Source organism: Pteronotus mesoamericanus, unplaced genomic scaffold, assembly GCF_021234165.1.
Source record: "Pteronotus mesoamericanus isolate MK-2021 breed Mesoamerican mustached bat unplaced genomic scaffold, CSHL_Meso_final contig_25, whole genome shotgun sequence".
In the NCBI taxonomy this organism is placed as follows: domain Eukaryota; kingdom Metazoa; phylum Chordata; class Mammalia; order Chiroptera; family Mormoopidae; genus Pteronotus; species Pteronotus mesoamericanus.
In genome coordinates, this window is record NW_026555105.1 from 8,811,877 (window position 1) to 8,835,912 (window position 24,036).

The 24,036-nt window shown below is 38.2% G+C and overlaps 1 protein-coding gene across 5 annotated transcripts in view; it reads right to left on the reverse strand.

Moving 5' to 3' along the window:
* NCOA3 (nuclear receptor coactivator 3) overlaps nt 1–20,798 on the reverse strand; it is a 109,366-nt gene extending 88,568 nt beyond the window's left edge. For all 5 annotated transcript variants that reach the window (XM_054573632.1, XM_054573637.1, XM_054573635.1 and 2 more), the window contains exon 1: nt 20,656–20,798. The gene's annotated coding sequence lies outside the window, so the exon portion shown is untranslated. The remainder of the gene's footprint in view (nt 1–20,655) is intronic.
* Nucleotides 20,799–24,036: the final 3,238 nt, after the last annotated feature.

A 24,036-nucleotide genomic window follows, 5' to 3' on the forward strand; every position in this document is an offset into this window, starting at 1 on the left:
GAGAAGCATCAATGTGTGGTTGCCGCTCGAGCACCCCCAACTGGGGACCTAGCCTGCAACCCAGGCATGTGCCCTGAGTGGGAATAGACCCAGAGACCCTTTGGTATAAAGGCCAGGGCTCAATCCACAGTTTGCTATGCATCTTTAAATAAGAGAGGTCCTATTTCAAAATACAGAAAACACTAGTAGCATAATTAATGCTTGCTTCCAACCTTTCAAAGCTCATCATGAACTTTAAGAGCCACAGAAAGTAACCTTGGCAATGGTTCAGAAAATGCAACCAATTGTAAATGTGGCAAGAGTGACACTCAAGGCATTTGGCGGGGGGGGGGGGGGGGGGGGGGGGGGGGCCTTCTTTCTATTTGATACCATATGATTGCTTCTACTTTTCTACAACAGGTAGATGCTCTGCTCTCATGCACAGAGAAAAAACTTAATGTACTACGGTTCTGCATGTTCAAGAGTTTGCAGTTCCATTTGTAACAAACATTAATACGATTTTAGAGTAAGTAAATAATCTCACTAACTAAAATTATCTCCCCGGAATTCATTTAAATCCTTCCCTGGATTACTTCAGCCTCAAGCAATCTCTCCTTCCTCTGAACTCCAAAAGCAATTATTTGTACAATTTATTTCGTAATTAATCCTGCACTGCCTTGTTAAACCTCTTTCATTATTCTCTGAAATGTTATTTAAATCTTCTCTAGTTATCTAACTTTCATGTTTATTTCTCATCTCCCTAAATAGACTGTAAATTCCTTGAGAGAAAGAGATAAGGCCTTATATTGTTTTGTATACACATAAAAACACAGGGTAGCTAGCACATAGTAAATACAGAGATTTTGTTGATTTTAAAAAAGACAAAAACAGCTACATTAAGAAAACATTTAAAGCCATGCCAACTAAGAAACTTCAAGCCAGAGTTGGCAGGCCAATGTACTATTTTGCTTCCCTGACTCCTGAAGCAATATGAGATGGTAAAAAGGCATGGTCTCTTAAGTGTAAGAGACCTCAATTTGGATCCTCTATCTTGAGAGCCTATGAACTTAACCCAAAACTTGAATTTTCTTCATCTCTAAAATAAGAGTAATAATACCTACAGAAGACTCACTGATCATTAAATGAAGAGAATTATGTAAAACTACTGGTATTCCTTAGAAGTTCTTGGATTTTTTTTCATGTTTTTACACCTTTGAAATCACAATGTATCATGTTATTGATGATAGCCCATAGTTTTAATTGGCAGTTTACCTTTCTTTCCTAGTGGCACATAAAATGGCACCTTAGCTGATGGCGCCTTAGGTTTGATTAAATTTGGTAGCAGCGTCCTCAATAATGCCAGCATCATCTCCTCCTTCCCCCGTCACACCTACTCATACACATCATATGGGTAGGAAAACACTCAGCAATAAAAGAAATGGAAATACTACCAAATCCATTCAAAGTATTTAGCACTTTGACCTACAGCATATGTTCAGTAAATAGTAATTGTTGCTACTGCTACTCTGTATTTATTCAACAAATACCTGAGTACCCACCATGTGCCTGCCACCATTCTGGGCACTAAGGATATTGCAATAAATAGAGTTCATGTACTGTTGGCACACATACTTTCCATGGCACAAAAGAGGAAATGTCAAACATCAAAACTGATCAACAGATCTTCCCAAAGATTGAAAAGCTGAGCCACCCAAGAAAGATACTAAAACACAACATTACCTAAGCAACATCATCTATATTTTCTTTAGAGAACATCTTACCAAATACAAAGTGAAGTACTGGAAACAAAGCAGGGCATGCAAGCTTTTTTTTGCTCTAAGTAAAGTTTTGGGTAAAGTAAAAGAGGACAGCCAGAACAGATGCTGAAAGTTCTTTTAAAAGAAAAGAAAAAGAAAAGGAGGACATATTATCATCATATTATCTCTAGCTTCTCAAAATAAAACACAGATTCATTTGAAAGAGGGGATTAATAATTTTAGTTTATGAACACAACTGAGCAGACAACACGAATTATATTTTTAAAAATCGTCCTATGAAATGTGTCAGCAAATCATTTATCCAAGCAAATTATTATGTCTTTAAAAATCATCTAACAATGTATGTCAACAAATCATTTTTCCAAAACTTGCAGTTAAAGATTTGGGACTTATTAGAGGTAAAGGTTTGAACATCAGCCTGTCTTGGACGGAATGTTAAAGCTTAAGTTTACCACTACTCTCCAACCAAAATAAATTACGTATTTTCTTTGTTTCTAATGATGTGCCTAAAAACCACATCATGAATTACTACAGTATTCCCAGACCCAAAGACTTGTAGCAAATCAACTAAAGGTCATCTAAGTAGGACATTTTAATCTCCTTGGTTTATATATGTAAGCACTCATTGAATTAACTAGATTATCATTAAAATGTACACAAGTTACATTCTATCATCTTTCTAAAGAAAAATATTCCATTACCAAGTAGCAATGATGATCACAGGCAAAACTAAGTTGGTGGCCACAACTGACAGAAGTGAAAGGACTGCTTTTTACCAACTTTCCTATCCTCCCTGTCTAGAAAATTTAATCCCTTCCAAACAAGGGAAATTTAAGAGACCTCAAATGTAAATAGGGAGAGCACATTCCCTAATCCTGACAGTATCTAATAAGTGAGGATCATCTGAAGAACTTATTCTTTGCTTAAAATAGAACAATGTTTCTATGTGAAAATTCCATGAAGATCTTGCGTGTTTTCTGGAATCCTGGATGTATTACAGAAATTATTTTAAAGGTAGAAAAGTTAAGAACTAAGAGGTAAAAGTAAAGCAAAGCTAAAAGATGAGGAAAGCAGGCCGCGGGGCCGGCTAACTCAGTTGGTCAGAGCTTCATCCCTATACACCAAGGTGGCAGGCTTGATCCCGGGTCAGAACACATACAAGAAACAACCAATGAACATACAAATAAGTAGAACAACAAAGTGATATCTCTCTCTCTCTCAAATAAATAAATAGGAAAGCAAGTGCTCCTATACAGGATAGTAAAAGTGTAAGTAGCACAGGAGATTTAAAAAAAGAATACTGATATTAAATAAGGCTACAAGGAAATACAATGCAAATAAAAGCAAAAGAGGGTGGGGAGGATCCACTTGTGATGGGATGGCAAACTTCCCATCAGCAAGCAGAAACAGCTAGGAATAAGTTTGAAAAACTATTTTAACAAGTAAGAACCCAGCTTTGGCTGGTGTGGCTCAGTTGGCTGGAGCATTGTTCCATACACCAAAAGGCTGTGGGTTCGATTCCCAGTTATGGCATATACCTAGGTTGCAGGTTTGATCCCCACTTGGGCACATATGGGAGACGACCAATCAATGTTTTTCTCCCTTCCACTCTCCCTCTCTCTCTAAAAGCAATGCAATAATGTCCTCAGGTGAAGATAAAAAAAAATACTTTTAAATAAATCAGAACCCAAAATACAAAAGTATAATACAATTGCATAAAGAGGCAAAGAACCTCTACGACCTTTAGAATGCCAAACTTACTATAAACAGTTTTTTTGCATTAAATCATAATACAATGTTGTGTTCATAAAGGAGACATATGTGTATGTATGTTATGTTGTATGCACGAAAGTGTAAGTCCCTTTCTGGGCAGGGACCTTTTCACACTTGCCTTTACATCTCCTAGGATGCGCTACGTGTTTCAGGTAAGCAATAAATACTCATTATTTAAAAAATAATAAGTCTTCATACTGCTGAAGAATTCAAGATAATATATAACATTTTATGGAAATAGAAAGCATTTAATGGCTTTTGAGACTCAAAATAAATGAGGAAAGTATCCAAAACAATTCATCCCCAAAAGATGCCACTAAGCCAAAAGTAAGGCTAGAATAGGCACTGAAGGTTTTCTCGTATCTTATTCTCAAGCCAGAGGAGTTTACCATTAAACATTTACTGAATGCCCAAAATGTACTCAGAAAGTTATTAGTTCTTGAGGAGATAAGTAAATCCAGCATCATCAGTGAAAGGGTGCTTACTACCTAGTTAAAAAGACTAATACTAGTGAAACAATTTGTTATATATATCATCTTGTGGTGGGTACCAAGCGCCAAGCTAGACAAAACAGACTAGAAGTTTGGTGAAAGAAATAATCACGAGTTCAAATGAACAAGGAAAACACATCACAAGAGAGCGAGCCAGAATTAAATCTTGGATGGACAGTTTAACAGGAAAGAAAAATGAAACCAAAGGTTTCTAGTTTCTCAAGCCAAAAACTCTTTAGTCACCCCTGATGTTTCCCTCCTCTCCTGGCCCACCCCACACAACCCAATCCCACTGACTCCATCACAAAATTCTGTTGGCTCTACCTTCAAAATACAGGGTCCAGCAGAAGTAAGGCTTGCTTGAGTGTGGTTGGTAGGGTATGTGAATGTCTCACATGATGTGGACAGCAATTTGAACATTTCACCTGAAATGTTATATGGTGTGCTCCAGCGTAATATTGTTATGTTACAGAATTGCATGCTTATGATTTTGTAATAAAAGATTTTGTAATAAAAAAAGGGAAGTTATTTGTGCTAGAACCTGTATATACAGAATTTGGCCACTTATTGCCTTTGCTGCGACCGCGGTCTAAGACAACATTATCTCATACCTGGATTACTGTAATAGCCTTCTAATAAGTCTCCCTGCTTCTTACCCTGATACAGGCTACTTTTCACAAAGCGGCTGGAGGCATCTCTTTAAAGCCTAAGTCAGTTTATTTGCTGTCTGCCAAAACCCTACTGTGTGTACACACACACAGACACACACGCATGCACACAAGCACAAAAGAAAGCATGTGGGAACATACATACACACAAAATCTTCAATCATGGATGATGAGGTTACTGATAATCTTTATTTGTTCTTTATTTTCTTTGTACTTTTCTATATTTTCCAAATGAACCTATAAATTAATTACTTTTATAATAAAATGAAATGCTTTAATTGGAAGGGGAGGGGAAAATCAATAATCATAAGATATTTTTAGAATACCAAAAGTTAAAAACCTACAGTGACTCCCTACTTTGCTCAAAATAAAAACTAAAGACGTAATTACAACTCCCTACAAAATTCCACTGTTAACTCTAATTCCTTCTCTTACTACTTCCTCCTTTCACTGTTCGCTAGCACACTGGCCACCTCGCTGTTCTTTACACACACTAAGAGTGCTCCTACCAAAAGGGCCTTTGCACTGGCTATTCTCTCTACACAGAATGTTCCCCCACTCTCCAGTGTTCACAAGCTTTCTTCCTGGACTCTTTGCTCAAATGTTATTTTCTCAGAGGTTACCATGACTACTCATCTAAAATGTAAACTTCACAACACATGCATACACACACACCAGTTTCCAGTCCCCTTATGCAGGGTTGTTGGTTTTTTTTCCCCATAGCCACTCTAGTCACTGGTATATCCCCCTGACACCTAGCTAGGACTCAACAAATTTCTGTGGAATAAATGAAAACATGGAGACAAAAATGAAAGTTGAAGGATTTGAGAGGTATGAGGATGTATGTCTTTGAGGGATTGAAAACGAAAAGAAAATCAATCTGCCAGGAGCAGAGAACACTTGGAGCAAAGAAACCTTCCGAAGGTAAAGAAGAGACCTGGTTAACAGTGAGCAACTAGAAACAGTGAGAGACTTGAAGGATGGAAAGTTGATTGGGAAAAGTGAAGATGAGAGGAAAGGGGTAAAATATCTGAAGACCTAATGAGGGCTGAGAAGAGGAAGTGCATGAAGAGGACAGAAGAGTTATAGATACAGGAAAGGTCAAGAGGAAGGATGAGGCTGCACAAGGGAAGAGTGGATCACAGGGAAGGGGTGGAGGCCACTGTTGTGTTGCAATGCCGTTCTTGTTCAAATCTAAGACCTAACAGTCCTGGAAAAAGATATACTTATGCATTAATATGCCTTTATTTCCAAAATGTGATTAAGTGTTAAAAAATACAAAGATATGTATGCACATCTGTTTTATTATTATGAATACTTAAATTCCTCACTGTAGAAATGCCTAAGAGTTTAAAAGGTTAATTCATAAAACCTGAATTTCTTGATTTCATTTCTTAATACCACTGCTAGGCATTTTCCATGAAAGAGATGAATCAAGGTAGAGGTGGGTGGTTATAGTATATTTATAATCTACTAATCCTTTGAAAGATTAACAGGAACCTGAAAGAGGTGAAAACTTTTTTTTAAGATTTTATTTATTTATTTTTAGAAAGAGCAAAAGGGAGGGAGAAAGATCAACGTGGGAGAGAGACTTCTATAGGTTGCCTCTCACACACTCCCAAATGCAGACCCGGCCTACAACTCAGGCATGTGCCCTGACTAGGAATCAAACCAGTGACCCTTCAGTTCATAGGCCAGCACTCAATCCACGGAGCCACACCAGGCAGGGCTAAATGTTTCTTAAATCACATCAAATGAATAGTGAGCTTATGCAAATCTTCTTAAAACTTTGTTTTAATTTTCTGAGCATTCAATTTAGTATAAAACCCAATAAAATAAAAATATATGTAGCACCATCACTAAAAGAATGATTTTATATATCTATGTTCTCAGATGCATAACTACTGAAACTAAAAACCCAAAAATCATTTGAAACAGAAATTTTGGAATTAGAAGACTCATAAATAATTTTGCAAGTTCAATTTTGCAAGTTCGGTGTTATGGCCACACTACAGGCAGAGATGAAACAAACATATACTTTAGATGTGTGAATTTATTAACTGCTTACTAAAAGCTAGCCAGATGCCATTTTATCATTGATAGAGTAGTTTCAAATTCCACTCAGAGTGCAACTGTAGTTGCACTGAATCCGGCAGTATAAGCATGCCTGCATGTTATTATGGGAAATAGTGGAAAATTTCACAGGCTGACATCCAGAACGTCTGCGGTTCTTTTTCATATTTCTTTCTTCCTGCAAAGCAGTTATTAGACCAGTAGTTGGATTTTTTTTAAACTGGAAATTTCCACTGTTTTTTTTTTTAAACAAGCCTTCTTAAATATAAATTGCAAAATGTTCCAAAATTCCAGCATAACAAAGAATAATTCAGACAGAACAGAATCAAAATACGTACCTTCAAATTAGGGAAGAGCACTGGTAAGTAAATTGAGGTATCATTCCTTTTGAGCAGGGGAAAAAAAAAGTGTCCAGGGACATACTTAAATGATTTAAGGTTACAATAATTTAATATAAATACTAAATGTGACTAGTAGCACATGTGTCAAAATAACACAAATGTAAAGGCATTAAAAAGCTAATACAACTCAGTAGAACAGTAAAGCAGAGAAACCATGAAAAGAGAAGATGGTGAAATATAGCTTGGTTAAAAAAAGAAATATATTCCATACTAATAAACATAAGCCATAAAGATTGGGTTTTTCAGTGAGGGTTAAAGAGAGACCAATGACAAAAATCTCACAAGAGTCAGAGTATTAGGAAGATCTTTCGCATCTTTTCATTAGGATTATTACACCAGACCAACACAATTGATGTTTTCAATCTTAATTTGTAATAATAAATGCAGAAATAGACAAAGACTTAGTAATTTTTTTTTAATCCTCACCCGAATGAAATTTTTTCATTGGTTTTAGAGAGACAGAAAGAGAGAGAAAGAAACATCGATGTGAGAAAGGAGTATAAACCACTGCCTCCCATATGCACAGGGGATCGTACGCAACCTTACGGGCGACAAGGAACCCGGACTAAACCCGCACCCCAGCTGGGAATCAAACCTGCAACCCTTCAGTCACACAGGACACTACAACCAACCGAGCCACACTGGCAAGGGCCTGATTCATTCTTATTACAAAGAAAAAGAAAGATAAAGTTCCAGACTATTTAAAATGGAAAATGACTTTTAACAGTTAAAGTAGAAAATAATTAACTATGTTTAAGAATTGATATGTTCCAGGTAAACAACTTTAGTTTTTCTTTCCATTTACACAAATTAAGGAATGGGGTCTATGACACATGTTTGCTTAACTGTTATTCAAGCTTTAAAACACTTATTATTCCCCAAAATATACATATGACCAAGAACTTGAAAATTAGTAGACATCTCAGATCACCAATAAAGATTATGCACCAAAGATTGGTAGAAAGTATTTGAAAAGCATATTGCTAAAAAAAGTATATATCCATAATACACATTTAAAATAAAAATAAAACCTCTTACCAATCAATAACAAATGGAGGGGGGAGAGAAAGCTATATGATACAAAGCAGATCATCAGCCCTATAACTAACATCTTAATGGTGAAAGATTGAATGCTTACCCCCTAAGACTGAAAAGAAGACAAATTATCTGTCTCTCCAAATTAATCAATTGATTCAATGCAATCGCAATTAAAATAATCCCAACATTGCACTGGAAGCACTGGCCAATACAACAAAGAAAAAAAACAAAACTGTCTTTATTCGAAAACAATATGGCCATCTATGTATACAATTCTATGCAAACCAAATAAAAGATACTAAAATACATGAGTTTAGCAAGGCTACAATGTACTAGGTGAGTACACAATAATTAATTCTATTTCTATAAATTAACAAATTACTGGAAATTGAAATTTAAAAATACTATTTATGATCACTTTTAAAAATAGGGAACTACCACTTGGACAAAAGCTTTATTAAGAGCTGTACACTGATAACTACAAAACACTGCTAAGAGAAATTAAAGACCTAAATAAATGGAGAGATATATAATGTGTTAATGGAACACAAGACACAATATTTTTAAGAAAGCGATTCTCACCAAACTGATCGACTGATTCAGTGCAATCACAACCAAAATTACAAGAGATTTTGCAGAAATAAACAAGATAAATCATACAGAAATGCAAAGGACCTGGAATAGCCAAAACAATTTATAAAAAAAAAAACAAAGTTGGAGGACTGATTGTACCTGATTTGAGGACTGGAGGAAGGTGGAGAAACAGGGAGGCAGGGAAAAAAGAAAAGAAATTTTAAAAAGAAGAACAACAATAACAAGGGAGAGGAGGGAGGGAGGGAAGGGAGGGTAGGGAGCGAGGAAAGAGAGACTCCAAAATTAGACCTACACATATTTGGTTGATTTTCAAAAAAGGTGCCAGGTCAACTGAATGGAGAATGCATAATATTTTCAACAAATGATGCTAGAAAAATTGCTATCTACCTAAATATGAACCTCAACTCTTATGTCATACCATACACAAAAATCAACTGAAATGAGCCATAAACCTAAATTTAAGAGCTAAAAGTATGAAACTTCTTTAAGAAGCTACAAGAGAAAATCTTAATAACCTTGGTTTTGGCAAAGGCTTTTTTATGTTCTTTTCATTTTCTTAAATAGTTTTATTTGGTTTTTAGAAAAATATATACAATTACTAGAACCTCAGCTCGCTTAAATAGTTTTAAAGTATGCAAATGCGAAGAAGATTTTTTTTTTTTTTTTTAATCTTAGAGAGAAGGTAAGGGAGAGAAAAAGAGAGGGAAAGAAACATCCATCAGTTGCCTCTCATACACGTTCCATCCAGGGACCAAAACCATAACCCAGGCAAGCACCCTGACCAGGAACCAAACCGACGACCTTTCATTTTACAGGACGATGCTCCAACCAGCTGAGACACACCGACCAGGGCAAGGAAGATTTCTTAAACGCAACACAAAAGACATGAACTGTCATAGAAAAGACAAAAATCAATAAAAATGAATTGCAATAACAGTAAAAACTTTTGCTCTTCCAAAACACTATTATGAACATGAAAAGACAGACCATAGACTCAGTAAATATTTCTAAAACATATATTCAGAAAGGTTTCGTATCCAGACTACATGAAAAACACATTAAGATAAACAAGCCAACTTAAAAATGAGTTGAAGATATGAACAGATACCTCAGCAAAAAAGATATACCAATGGCAAATAAGTACATGCAATTATGCTCAACATCATAAGCCAACAGGGGAACTCAAAATGAAGCCACAAGGAGATACCACTCTACACCCAGTAGAATGGCTAACATTAAAAAGTCTGGCCATATCCAGCGTGGTGAACTGGAATTACATTGCTGGGAAAAACATAAAATGGTACAACCACTTTGAGAAACAGGTGTCAGTTTCTTAAAAGTTTTAAATGTTGAACATACAGTTAGCATACAGCCCATCAATTCCATCACCAGGTATTTACTCAAAAGAAATAAAGTATATATCCACACAAAGCCTTGTACACAAATGTCACAGAAGCTCTATTTTTGGTAACCAAAAACAGGACACAACCCTAATGTTCATCAACAGGTGAATGGATAAATTGTGATAAACCCATACACTGCAATCAATATTCCTTAAGCAATAAAAAGAAACCACTGCTATATACAACATGGATGAATTTCAAAATAACAATACTAAGTGAAAAAAAGCCAGCCCCCTCATATTGTTAATTCCACATATATATAATTCTCAAAAATACAAACTAATCTTTAATGACACAAGGCAGATCAGTAATTACATGCAGATGAGGGTAGGATGGATTACAAAAGGATATAAAGGACTTTTGGATGTAATATTCCCATTATTGTATAACTGTGGTAATGGATTCACAGGCAGACACATGTCAAAACCAACTGTACAGTTTAACTATATACAATTAATCAAATGTCAATTATACCCAGAAAAGGTTGAAAGAAAGGAAGAAAGGAAACTATAGTGACAGAAAGTAGATCAGTGGTTGGCTGAATACAAAACTCAGAAGGCAGCCCTCTCTGACTGGTGTGGCTCAGTGGGCTGGGTATCATACAGCAAACCAAAAGGCCACTGGTTCAATTCCCATTCCTAGTCAGGGCACATGCCTGGGTTATGGGCCAGGTCCCCAGCTGGGGCGTACGAGAGGCAACTGACTAATGTTTCTCTCCCTCTCTCCCTCCCTTTCCCTTGTCTAAAAAATAAATTCATAGTCTTTAACCCAGCATTCTACTTCTAGAAATTTCTACATACTTTAACAAAACTATTTTGTTATACATATTTGAGAACAAAGGAATATGTGTAAGAATATTCACTTAGTTTTGTTTGTAATAATATGAAACTGATACAATTATGTAAATTATGATACATCCATACACTTGTGTACTGTGTAACCATTTGAAAGAACTTAGTAGTACCCTGGCTGGTGTGTTTCAGTGTGAATTGAGTGCCGGCCTGCAAACCAAACCGGTTTGATTCCCAGTCAGGGCACACACCTGGATTGCAGGCCAGGTTCCCAGTAGGGGGCACGCAAGAGGCAACCACACACTGATGTTCCTCTCTCCATTCCCCTCTCTAAATATAAATCAAATCTTAAAAAAAAAAAAAAAAAAAAAAAAAACTTAGGAGTTATAAAAACAAATATGAGACCTCTCCAAGTTTACTTGAAAAGTATATACGGTCCAGAATAGAGCTGAGTGCCAGTTACATAGGTGTGTTCATTATGAAAATTTATCAGACTGTACCTGTGCACTTTCCTCAGTGTATATTATAATTATACGTAAATATAAAGTTTACCCAAAAATGTGGGAGAAATTCATTAAACTTAAGAACTGTTAAGTATATGCAATTATATACCTAGACTTAGAGAACAATGGTTGCCTGTAGGCAGGGACTTGGAAGGTGGCTGAGGCACAACTAAGGACAGTGCCCTATTTTTCTTTGGTACCTTCTGAATTTGTCCCATGTGTACCTGTTATATATTTCAAAATATAGTTTTGAACTGAGACAATCTGTGACTATATCTTTGTATCAATCAGGACTTTCTTAATACCACAGAAATAAACTAGAGGCAGAGATAGATTAGGCCCATAATAAGTTCTTCATAACCCACTTTCAAATTTTATATTAAGTCTCATTTTTGCTGCCTTTATAGCCAGTAAACAGTTTAAATTTCAACTTAAAAAGTAAATTTTAATAAAATCATGAGTTTTTGAATTTTGAATAAGACATCGTTCGGGGGGGGGGGAGAATGGTGGATTCTACCACAAAAAACTCAGACTATTAAGTGAGATAATGTACGCTGAGCACACAACAATGTTCAGACACACAGGCACTTGATAAATGGTAGCTTTTTTTTCCTTTTTATCAAAGAATATGAATCAGAACACAGGAAAGAGAACTTTATTTGGGTAAGAAAGTGGAAGGCAGAGCAAGGGAGACTTAACAACAACTTAAGTATAAGATTAATAGAATTAAGGAGATAATGCTGGAAATGTGGATTAAAGTCAGACTATGAAAGCCCTTGGGAACTAAAGAGGCATTAAAATTTTTAAATGTACATTTTCTTTGATTTAGAAATTTTACTTCCAAGATTTCTGTACTAAGATATACTCCTTCCAGCTCACAGAACTACATGTAGTTCACTGCAACATAATTCAAAACAGTAATAGACTGAAAACAGCAATAAGAAACCAGTTACATGAGTTTTCTCAAATTCATTTATACAATGGAATATTATATAGACTTTTAAAAATATAAGATATAGAAGGCTCTCCAAGTTCTTCTGTTAAGTGAAAACAGTGAGAGCCCACTGTGCTCCTATTTGCCCATTAGAGAGGAAGAGAGAATGGGATGGAGGGAGGGACTGAAGACAGCAACAATTATATGTAAAGGATGCCCTCTAACAGCAGTAGCCTTCGGGAAGGGTAGCTATAAAGACCAAAGACCTGGGGTACCAGGAGCCTTACTTTTTCACAGTATACCTTTTTGTATTGCTTTGACTTTACCATGTTTATGCCTTCTTTTCAATTTAAAAACCATTAATAATTTTTTTACTATGAGCCCTACAGAATAAAAGATGTAGGAAAGAGAAGATTAGAAGCAGCAATGAATTCCCTTTAGATCTATTGCATCTCCTCCATTAAATTTTCCTTAACAATCCCAGTTGAAAACGACCTTTCATTCCTCTGAACTTCCAAACCACTTTATGTTGCTGCAACTATGTTTTTTCAATTATACTTATTTCTCAACTAGATTATAACCTCCTGGATCACAAGGGAATTTTAATGCTTAGCACAATTCCTTGAAGAATAATGATAATGAATAAAAACATTTGCACAACTTACTGAAAGACTGTCCAGTTCCGAAGACAAATGGGAAATATAAACGTATTCTAAGGCCCAGACATGCTTTATCTGGGATGACTCTATGAGGGAGACACAGGTCTCAAGCAAATCCTTAGGACTCTAATTTTTTCTCAATTTCCAGATAGAAAAGTTAACTTGAGAGCTGAACACTAGAAATTTTCACATCCAAACACCAAGTACTGGGATATCTAAAATGAATATAATTCAAAAAAACTTACAAGTATATAACATAGAATTTTAAAAGCTTATAAAAAGAAATGGTCCCTAGCTCAAAGAATAGACAATTTGAATCTGTCCTACCAATCAATGAATACTGACTCCTATGTAGAAAGATAATTACAATTCATACCAGGCAACAAGAATTACAGTATATTTTCATTGTGGTCTCGGAAATTTCCTTAAATGAAACTAGATCTGAGCTGAACCTTAATGACTACACAAGATAACAAGGGAAAAGAAGCAGAAAAATTAGCATGACTGAAATAAGGGGCAACAAAAATGGAAAAGATTGATTTAAAAAAACACTGATAACAGTTCCTATTAGATTAAGGAATCTGGGTTGTACTCTGAAGATTTTCAAGCAAAAAAATGTGATCACATGATATTTAATAAGATTAAACTAGCAAAAGTATAGAGCATTTGGGAAACACATATCAATAGGATTCTGCAAAAATAAAACCATTTTATTCAGTACCATCACTTGCACATTAATTGAATATTTAAATAACCAAGTCTTGAAATGTCTTACCTCTGCACTGTTGCTCATGATTTCCCACCAACAGTAACTGTGCTCTCTCCATATTAAAATCTTACTCATTTTTCAAAGTCCTGAATCCTGATCGCCTGGTCAGAGGTAGTCCCTTTTCTCCTCTGAACTTCTCCACGATCTTTAATAGGCAAAACAGATTGCTTGTGCTGAAGTGATGTGGGCACTTGCGTACACTTGAAGGTCAAAACCTTTTTAACTCTCACAGTGCTTTACACAGCAAAAGCTTAGTAAATATTAAATATGTATATGGGCAGGGGAGTGGGCTAACAGCCAAGCAGTAGCAAATTAAAGAAGACTGAAGCTTAAGACCCCATGGCAAAGAGAATAGTGGTATGAAAAGTCAGTTTTAAAAAAGAAGTCACATATGGGAGGTATTTTGCACCCTGGGAGAAAAAAGGGGGAGGCTGAAGGTTATTAGTGAAAGCTTACGATTTCAGGTTTACCTACTTTGGAATCAATACACCTAAGGCTTCCACCATTGTAGATATGGTTGTGCACTTTGAAAGTGGCTTCCTGAATTCATTTTATTGATTCCTGAAATGATTTTTAAAACTTAATATTGTAGTAAGTTCTGTCTTATATGAAAGAGATACCACTGCCCCTCCAATGGATGCAACATGCATACGGAATTTTCCTAGATGCAATCAAATATTTGCTCTGACAGCAAGGGAGACAACTACATTGGCTGAGATACAAGTATGGTCATAGAACACAACCACCAGGCAGGTAAAAAAGAAAAAAGATGAGCCTGAATGAGGCAGCATGTATAGAACTAAAGACACAATTTAGTGAAGAGAACATTGGCTAATACTTAAAACATTTTCAAATAAAGTTGCCAAATTTCAATCTGGAAACAAAATCAAGCTGATATAGCTACTCTATACAGTGACTTAAATTCAGAAATAATTTCACTGATGACAGCTTTACTGAGAGTAAAGAAAATATCACTTCATTTTCTTAAACCAGAAGAGAAGGTTGAAAATTCTCTCCTCTCTCTCACACACACACACACTTTTTGCAGCTCATAGAATATACTATGATGAAGTCAGGCGCTCAAAGTTACTCAGTCCCCAAACTCATGAGTCAGCACAGAAACCTGCATCTTCACACCACTATCCTGGTATGAAAAGCTTAATTGACTTTTTGTTTGACCAATAAAATGTAAATAAAAATTCTGCACAGCTAATACAGGGAACCTTGGAAGATAGCATACTCCATCCCCCTTGCTTTACAAATCTAAGAAAAGACCAATTTGTACAAACTCACAAATGATTCTCAACTCTTCACTGGTAAGTATTCTTTTCCAAATAACTGGTTAGCAAATAATAACTGCTTAACAAAGGAGGAAAATATTTAAAGGTTTTCGCATGTGCATTTTTTTTAAGTTCTGTTTTAAAACTGAGTATGTGATCATGCTGCTCTTCCCACCAATAGCAATAACACTGCATTGCAAATAAAATAGCATTTATAAAAATGAGAGTTTAATACATTTAGATTATGATAAACATACATTTCCGCTCGAAGTAAAAATAATTTGGTTTTAGATTTCACTTAAACAAAAAAAGCAAAGATTATTTACTCTAAAAGCCCCCCCTTTTTTGTTAAAACCCTTTCTTTCCCCCCTCCCCAGGCTTTCTTCTCTTTTGTACTCCTGTTCTCAAATGCATAAGATGGAGGAACAATACCACAATACAACTGCAGGCTTCCTGCCTACTAGTCAGTCATTATTCTTAAGACTTGAGAACCTTCAAAACACTGCTTGGGTTGTTTGAAATTCCCTCTTTCAGATTTTTCCCTCCTTCATGGAACATGTATTTAAAAGAATGACTTTGAAAATGTCTTGCTACATGCACCCAATCAAAACTCTCTACCCAAAATAAAAATGCTAGCCTTAGATAGGTGGGAGGTAAATGGATGAAGTCTGACAAAACCAATCTAAAAGTACAGAACAGAAGGAACATATTTCTGGCCAAGCATAAAAATAGTATTTTCTCATATGTATATTAATCCTGTTTCTGAAAATTTTATTTATATGTAAGTACCTTAAAGATTATAATAATACCATCACTTTTTTTTAACAATACCATATAGAGATCTTAAGGTCTCAAGCTACATCAGTTGAACAGAAATTATTCAGCCCAATAATTATTACTGATGAAGGAAAGTTCACGCCAAAATGAAGTGCATTCATTTATTTTAAAAAGTTGTCAGGGCAGAAAAAATTACCAGCAGTAGTTACCTGGAAACCTAGGGAAATTCCCATTTCCTCTGACCACACTTTGATGGTGGCAGTAGTATTTATTCTAATAAACTTATCTGGTCGTTAAGATAAACCAATGAAGTTATTTGATCGGAGGGAGGAGGTATACAAATTATCTGCTCACCTCAACATGGGTTCTTTCCTTTTGAAAGGCAAAAGCATTAAAAATGAAGGTGAAACATATTGGCTCATTAATAACAACTTGTCAAATTGTTATAATAAATAAAAATTTTCCCACATCTCTAACAAAAACAAAAAGACTAATCTATTTTAAACAGCATTCAATAAAGCTCAATACCAGTACAACCTAATAATTTAGCTACTTCCCTGGCGTTTGTTATAATGGGATTTAACCTGTATATTCAACATTCAATTAACCATGAGGCTTATCCTAATTGATAGGATTATGCTGACTTCTGCAGTCCTTTCCCATCTATCCATCTACCGCTTTCCAACTTAGCTCAAACCAACTCAGCTTCCATAGCTACCTACCAAAAGCAAAGGCACAGGGAGCAGTAGATTATCCATTACTATGTAATACCCAGGCCAATATTCCCTTTTCATCATACTGTGGATGACGATGGGTTAAAATCAGTAATCTAGTCAGTCTATTCTCCAAAAAGTGACATTTCACAACCCTCAGAGCCTCTAACCAAGGAAATTCAACACTTCAGAATACCTTCATAGGTGAACAGAAGACCAAAAAAAGTTACACTTTCCTAGAATTAAGCAATAAAAAAAGTATTAACAAAAAAAGAAAAAATAGGATACAGATGTTCCTAATGAAAAATAGGGACAAGGACAAACAGAAAAGGCTAGTTCATTTGCTCTTTAGACTATTCTTTGAAATAGGTAAAGCCTGTGTGCCGCTTAGAAAGAAGTCTTAGGTCAGACTTCTTTCCTCTGCCTCCAGGCCACAAACTTTACTACAGTTAGTCAAAATAAACCTTTATTACTGTCCCCTGTAATTGACCTAGGTCGGCAGAACCTACCAAACTGAGCTAATGCTGACAAAGTTGGAAAGTGGCAGCGCGTAGGCTAAGAAGATTATCCAGTTTGTAGATAAACCAGCCTCCTAGATACTCCAGTCTTCCCTTCTACTCCTGCTGTGTCTCTTCTGGACATTTTCCTGTTCATTTAACAACTCTCCACCAGAAGTTGGAAAGGGAAAGGTGATTTCATTTAAGCCAATCTCATTACTTGTTAGGAGGCTGAAAATAAGATTAGGTTCTGGATAAATTGCATCCTTAACCCAAAATAATCTCCCAGAAACCCTGTCGGAAAACCAAATGGACCAAATGAATTTACCTAGCAAATATTAACAAAGTGAAGAAATAAGCCTCATTACAATACAGCACCTCCTCCACTTTAACTGTGAAATGTTCATTTTGTAACCACCTCCCTGCAATAAAAACACTCAAAATGGAAGAAAATGCCTACTTTTTTTTACTGCAGCATTCGACTTCAATGCTATCTCTGAAGATCTAAACTAATAGAGTCACCCATTTCTTTCATTTGAACTTTGAAGAAAAAGAAAAGTTACCATACATTGCAACACTAATTTTCTGCTCCCGAAGCTATAACCACTGAATAATGCAAATAGGGAATATTCTTCACTACAAAGTATGGTAAATTCAAACCAAACTGAAACAGGTTCTTTCTAGGTTAACCTGTGAAGAGACCACAGTACCTCTTCAATCATGATTAAAAGAGTAACAATTGTGTTAAATTGTGGTCCCTTTGCTGGGTAGAAAAATAATAACTGCAGGCTATATTCATTCCAAACTTGCAACAAGCTAAAAGTTTTCAAAAGTAGTCTGCGTCCTCTGGCCAAGGCTTGAAATCATGCAGTTTTAAAAAATGCAAAACAAACAAACAAAAACCCTAAAGCCGTTTATTTTAATACCAATTAAGGATAGGATAATAGTAGCTTGTTTTTTATCCTACCAAACTAAAATGTTTAATCATTCTTTTAAAAGACTTTGCAAAAACAAAGTAGTCTTCAAGTTAAAGAACTATTCTAAAATCATACTGCTAATACACAAAAGACTGAATTTTTTATATATTTTTAAATTCTTTATTACGTCCCTGACATTGTAAGGAAATTTATTTCAAAAGAACAGTCAAGAAAGCATTAGTAAGTAACCATTTCAAGAAGTATTTTTTATTTATATGTCTCCTAGAAAAGGGGTCTAGGGTTCCACAGTACACTAAGTCCTTACTGAATGAATTCTAACTTATTTGCTTAGAGGGTAGGAGGTGATTTATAGAAATAATTCTTATACAGGAGGGAAAATGCAGAATATAGTGAAATGATTTAATACAATCCTTAATACCCTAAGCTCTAATATCACTGAATTTTTTAATGAATTTGTTAATCTTGGTAGATTCAAAACCACCATTCTACAACATAAAAATAGAAATCCTGTTAATTATGCTGGAGTTCTGCATATTCAAAGCCTCGGTAGTTAAGGAATATTTCATGGTACAAACATTTCCTATAACTGTTCTAGAAACGTTACAGCTTCCCACTCACTCCGCAATCCTCACATCCAAAATTTACTTTTATATGCCAGAACCTGGCATATGCTTTTTTTAATGCTTTCTGAACAATTAAGTCACTTCCATCGATACATACAATACCTCTATAATTTAGGATCACAGACAATCTAGATTGCTGCTCATTTAAATGCAGAACCTGAAGCAACCTCCAGTGACGGGAGCTATAGTGTTCAATATCATTTTACATGTTAGAGAGGCTTCGTCTTACATACAAACAATGAACCCAGCAGGGTTCTTCATGCTCAAGCCTCATAGATGGTTATTTCTTTAAGGGCGTTAGTAGCGAAGGCAACATATGCAGTCAAGTTTGAATAGCTAAACATTTTTTTAAGACACTAAAAAGAAAACAGTATTCCCACCCATTTTCCCTTTCTTCTGTTCATCTTACTTCCCTGCTTTTGGTATTCAACAGGGGTGTGTTTTGGATGAAAATCTTAAAATAATTATCCCAAAGACCAAGGGTACTCTAGAAGCCAGCCACAGTCGCTGCCTCCTAAGAGAGGGGACTTGGAGGGGTTAGAGTAGGAGATGTCCTTTTCCAACGCTGTTGTGCCTTTCCAGGTGGGTAGCATACCTAATATACCCTATTCTACCTGAGCAATAATTAAATTAGAACAAGCAATCTACAAACTTGCGAACTGCCACTGAACGTTTCGGTTCACGCGGCCTTCTCCGGAGACCTGTGATTTCTTCTCCCCCGGCAGCCTCCCAACAACCTGCTGCAGCCGCCACCGGCGCTGCCTCGCAGCCAGGGACCGCGCGCAGGCCAGGCGTTTGCAGCCGGCGCCGCAGCAACCCCGCTCCGCACGGCGGCCGCTCTCCCTCGTCAACTCCATTGAAAACCGCCGCAGCAAGCCAGCTGGTACTCGCCTTCCTGTTTCTTCACGGGGCAGGCGTAATAACAAAAACAGCTCGGCTTTGAAGCGCTGCTCGAAAACTGCAAATAGGAAGTCTCCGCATTCGGCAGGCGGGGGGGACACAAAGTTTTCACTCGGAGGGAATCGCACACCGTGCGTGCCAGTCCAGTTGGGAATCCCGACCTCCCTGCGGAGGGAGGTTCCGAGGCGATGCTCGGTCCCCCTGACAACTGCTCTTCTGGTTAACTTTCCACCCCGAGTGCCCTCGCGCCGCCTGGGAAGCGACCAAGCCTTCCGACCACTCGGATTTTTTTTTTTTTTTTTTTAAGACGTGTGCAAGACGAACACTTTCTTTAAATCACTACAAACTGCACCAAGGTCCAAAAGATTAGAGATGATGGGGGGGCGGGGGGAAAGGAACGGTCCCAATAAAGACAGCCAAACCCGAAATTTGTCCACCAACTTCCCACTTGCCGTATCCCCGCCTTCACACCAGAGGTAGCAAAATGCCTCTTCACTGAGAAAACTGCTGAGAACCCACCCGTGCCCAAAATGGAAATTCCGCAGATAACTGGTGTGAAAAATATTAAAAATGCCCCAGCGCAGGAGTAAACGCAGCAGAATCCGACCCCAGCCTGAGTACGACCCCGAGGCAGGGTGGGGGTCGGCGGGGGTCTGTGCGGCTTCCCCCGCCCCCTGGTTCTTCCGAGTAACTGCGAAGGAGCCACGGCAGCGGGCAGAGAGGGACCGAGGCAGCTTCCAAAAGCCGCCCTCAAGGGCTGGGGAGGCGGGAGGAAGATAAAACTTTAAAGGCAGGAGGGGGAAGTGGGCCCCCGCGGTCCCCCCAAACTCCTCGGGGTGACCCCTCCCCGCAGGAACCTCAAGAACCCCCAAGCCGGCTGCCTCCCGGCTGCGGGAGGCGGCGCGGCCCCGACACCCCGAAAGTCTCTCAGCGCGCCCCCCACTCGGCGCGCCCCTAAGCACCTCCGCGGAGCCGACGCTGCCGGCTCGCTGCAGCCTCCAAGACTCGTCCTCTCCCCTCCGCCTCGCACCCACTCTCTCGCCCGTTGGCGCTCCTCCTTTATCTGCACTCACCGCCCGCCGCCATTTTCCTCGCAGCTCAGCTTTAAATCGGAAACTCGCTGCTCAGCCCGCAGCCGCCACAGCCGCCGCCGCCTCCGCCACCGACCCAGCCACCGCGGCTGCTGCCGTCGCTGTGGAAGGGCTGAGGGGCCAGCGGCTAGAGCCGCGGAGCGGGGGCCGCCGGGATATGTAGTCCCAGGGCCACGCCCAGCACTACCGGTCCCAGGGGGCCTTGCGCGGCCTGGGCACTGGGTGCCCCTGCCCCGCACGGCTTCCACGGCGCGAGGGCGTGGCTTGGTGGACCCTTCGCCGGCTTCGGCTCACTTACCACCTGAGAGCTGCGGCGGGAGTGGGGGAGAGCTGGAATGCACCCCTACATTTACCCTTAATTTTTTCATACTTGTCTTGGTCCCGTAATATCTAACACTTAGGGAGCGTTTATTGTATGCTAGAACTGGTCCTCAAAATGAGCATCCCTTAGGGAACACTGTTACCCTCATTGTTCAGAGGAGAAAACTGAGACACAAGGTCAGAAGCAACGGGGCTATTCACTAGATGCTCAAGTCGCTGGGTAAAAGCTTACTGGACTGTAGGACAGTCACGATATACTCAGTCCCAAAGTATCACGCCACTGAGTACTTCTCGTTTACAAAAGGGGAACAGCTTGCTTTTCTGTGGAGATCTGCAGACATCACCTGAACCAAGCAATCAATTACCGATCACCATCACTTAGCATCACCAATAATAGATCAAACTGACATTATGTGTCTCCTGATATGACGCAGTGAAGAAGTCATAACGCCAACCCTGTAGTATTCTTGTAAAAAAAAAAAAAAAAAAGCGCTAAACTGAGCCTAACTATGAAAAAACAATCTGACAAATCCAGAAAGCGGTGCATGCTACAAAACACCTCGCTTGAAAGAAGTGGAAAACAAATGCAATATGTGAGTCTTGATTGGGTCCAAGTGTTTTGTGTGTGTGTGTGTGTGTGTGTGTGTGTGTGTGTGTGTGTGTTTTATGTGAAAAGGACGTGAAAAGGACTTAAGGGGAAATTTAATATGGACTATATATTAAGTAATATTGACTCAATATTGAGTGTGAATAGAATACAATAAATAACCACTTACTAGCTCCACTACTATCATTTCCCACCTGGGCTATTGCAGTAACTTCCTTACTGCACCCTGCTTCCATTCCCCTTTTTCCTCTTGGAGTCTACTCTCAACATAGCAACCAGAAGGATCCTGGTAAAAACCAACTCACTTACTGTCTCTCCTCTAGAATCTTTGTAGCTAGCCCTACACAACCTACTTCTCCCCACCTCCTCCCTTTCTAAATGCGTCAGTCATTTCTCATCCCCCCTCTGGCCACTCCCTGGGGTCCTTCCAGCATGCCGAGCACACTCTGCCCTCAGAGACCTTGCATTTGCTATTTCCTCTGCCTAGTTCACTCTTTTTCCAGAGAATTCAAGTCTCTCACTTCCTCATCTCCCCATGGTCATCATCCAAATGTCACTTCCTCAGAGAGGCCTTCCCTAATTTCTCTATTTTATGTTCCCACCCACTCCAAACCCAGCTTTCCCTATCACTCTCCCTGTTTCATTTCTCTTCATAGCACTTATTTTCATTGGAAACACCATATATTTTTGTTTACTTAGGGCATTTATTGTATCTTTTTCACACTAGAATGAAATCTCCATGAAGGTGGGATTTTGTCTCTTTTGTTCTCAGATGTAGTCTTCTTACCCATTACAGAGCTTAGAGATAGTGTACACTCATTCAATATTTGCTGCAAGGATGAATTCATTCCATCAAACAACAGATAATAATGCTATGTTAGATGTTGAGAATCCACAACTGAAATGTTCAGATCCTGCGTGACCTTTCACCTAAACTGCACCTTGCCTCTCCCATTAGTCTTCCCATAAGCCACTCCCTACACAGTAGCTAGAGGGAGCTTTGAAAAATCATAAATTACTGTATGTCACTTTCAACCTGAACATGTTTCGATGACATCCCATTGCTAAAACCCAGACTCTAAGTGATGCTGTCTCTGCTTTCTTATCTGATCTCAAGTAATATATCTCTTCTCATTTCTTACCCCATGCCAGACACCAGCATTCCTGATGTTTCCTGAACATACCAAGCATGCTCCTGCCGCAGGAACTTTCACTTTGCTGCTCCGTTTGCTGTCTGAAATTTTTCTTCCTGGCTTGCCCTCTACTGTCATCATTCAGATCCCTTTTGAAACGTGTCTTCCTCAGGTAGATAGACCTTCTAAGCACTATACACACACACACACACACACACACACTCACTCACTCACTCACTCACTCACATTACCCTGCCTTACTTTCTTCAGAATGATTAACACTGACCTTTTTTTTAATGCTCCATCTCCCACTTTAGACTATAAGCTCCAAGACGGCAGGGAATTTGTTTAGTTCACTGCAGTGTCGCTAGCACCTAGATTAGTGTCTGGCCTGTAGCAGTCAATAAATGCTTGTGGAAGAAAGAAGGGAAAAAGGGAGGGGGACAATAAGGAAAGAAAGAAGAAAGGAAATCAGTTTATTACTTCTATCACCCTATCCCAAGATTCAAATTCAAAAAAGGAAATTGTCCAAATGGTCTAGTTTGGGTCACATGTTGTATATGCAACTAACAGGCTATCAGACTAATAATAATGCTAACCAGCCTGCCTACAATTTACTCTCAAATAATTCAGGTGGGAAAAACATATACACATGTGCATGTAAGCAAACATGGCAAACTTTTATTAATTATAAATCGAGATTCAAGGTACACAGGTGTTTCTTGAATTATTCTTGCAAGAGTTCTGTTCTGGATCTTTTATTATCTCCATTTGACAGATGAGTAGATAGAGGCACTAAACAAGTAACTTGCCCAAGGATATGAGCTACTAAGTTCTAAAATCAGGATATAAACCCAGGCTCACAAGTTCATATTCTTAACTATTATTCTTTACCACCTCTCCACAGACACAAAAACAATAAAGGCATTTAAGTGTTGCACATAACATGTCTAGAGGTTAACAGCTTCAGTGTGTGTTCATCAAGGACCTTTTGCTCCACCACCTTCATCATATAGACTTTTGGTCCTTAGTTTATAGCCTCATGGGCACAAGATGGCTGCCACAGCTGAAGTATCACATCAACTCGCAATCAAATCCAAATTTAGGAAGTAGAAGAGTGAATAGATGTCAAAAAAAGACATTGTCCCTCTCCCCTTTTTTTTCAGATATAAAACTGTTTCCCAAAATTTCTCCTTTCCCCTCATTGCTCCCCACCGCCAAGACAAATGCCCCCATACTTCTCACTATAGTGCAGATAAGGGCTACATAGTTACCCCTAGCTGCAAGGGAATCTGGAAAGCC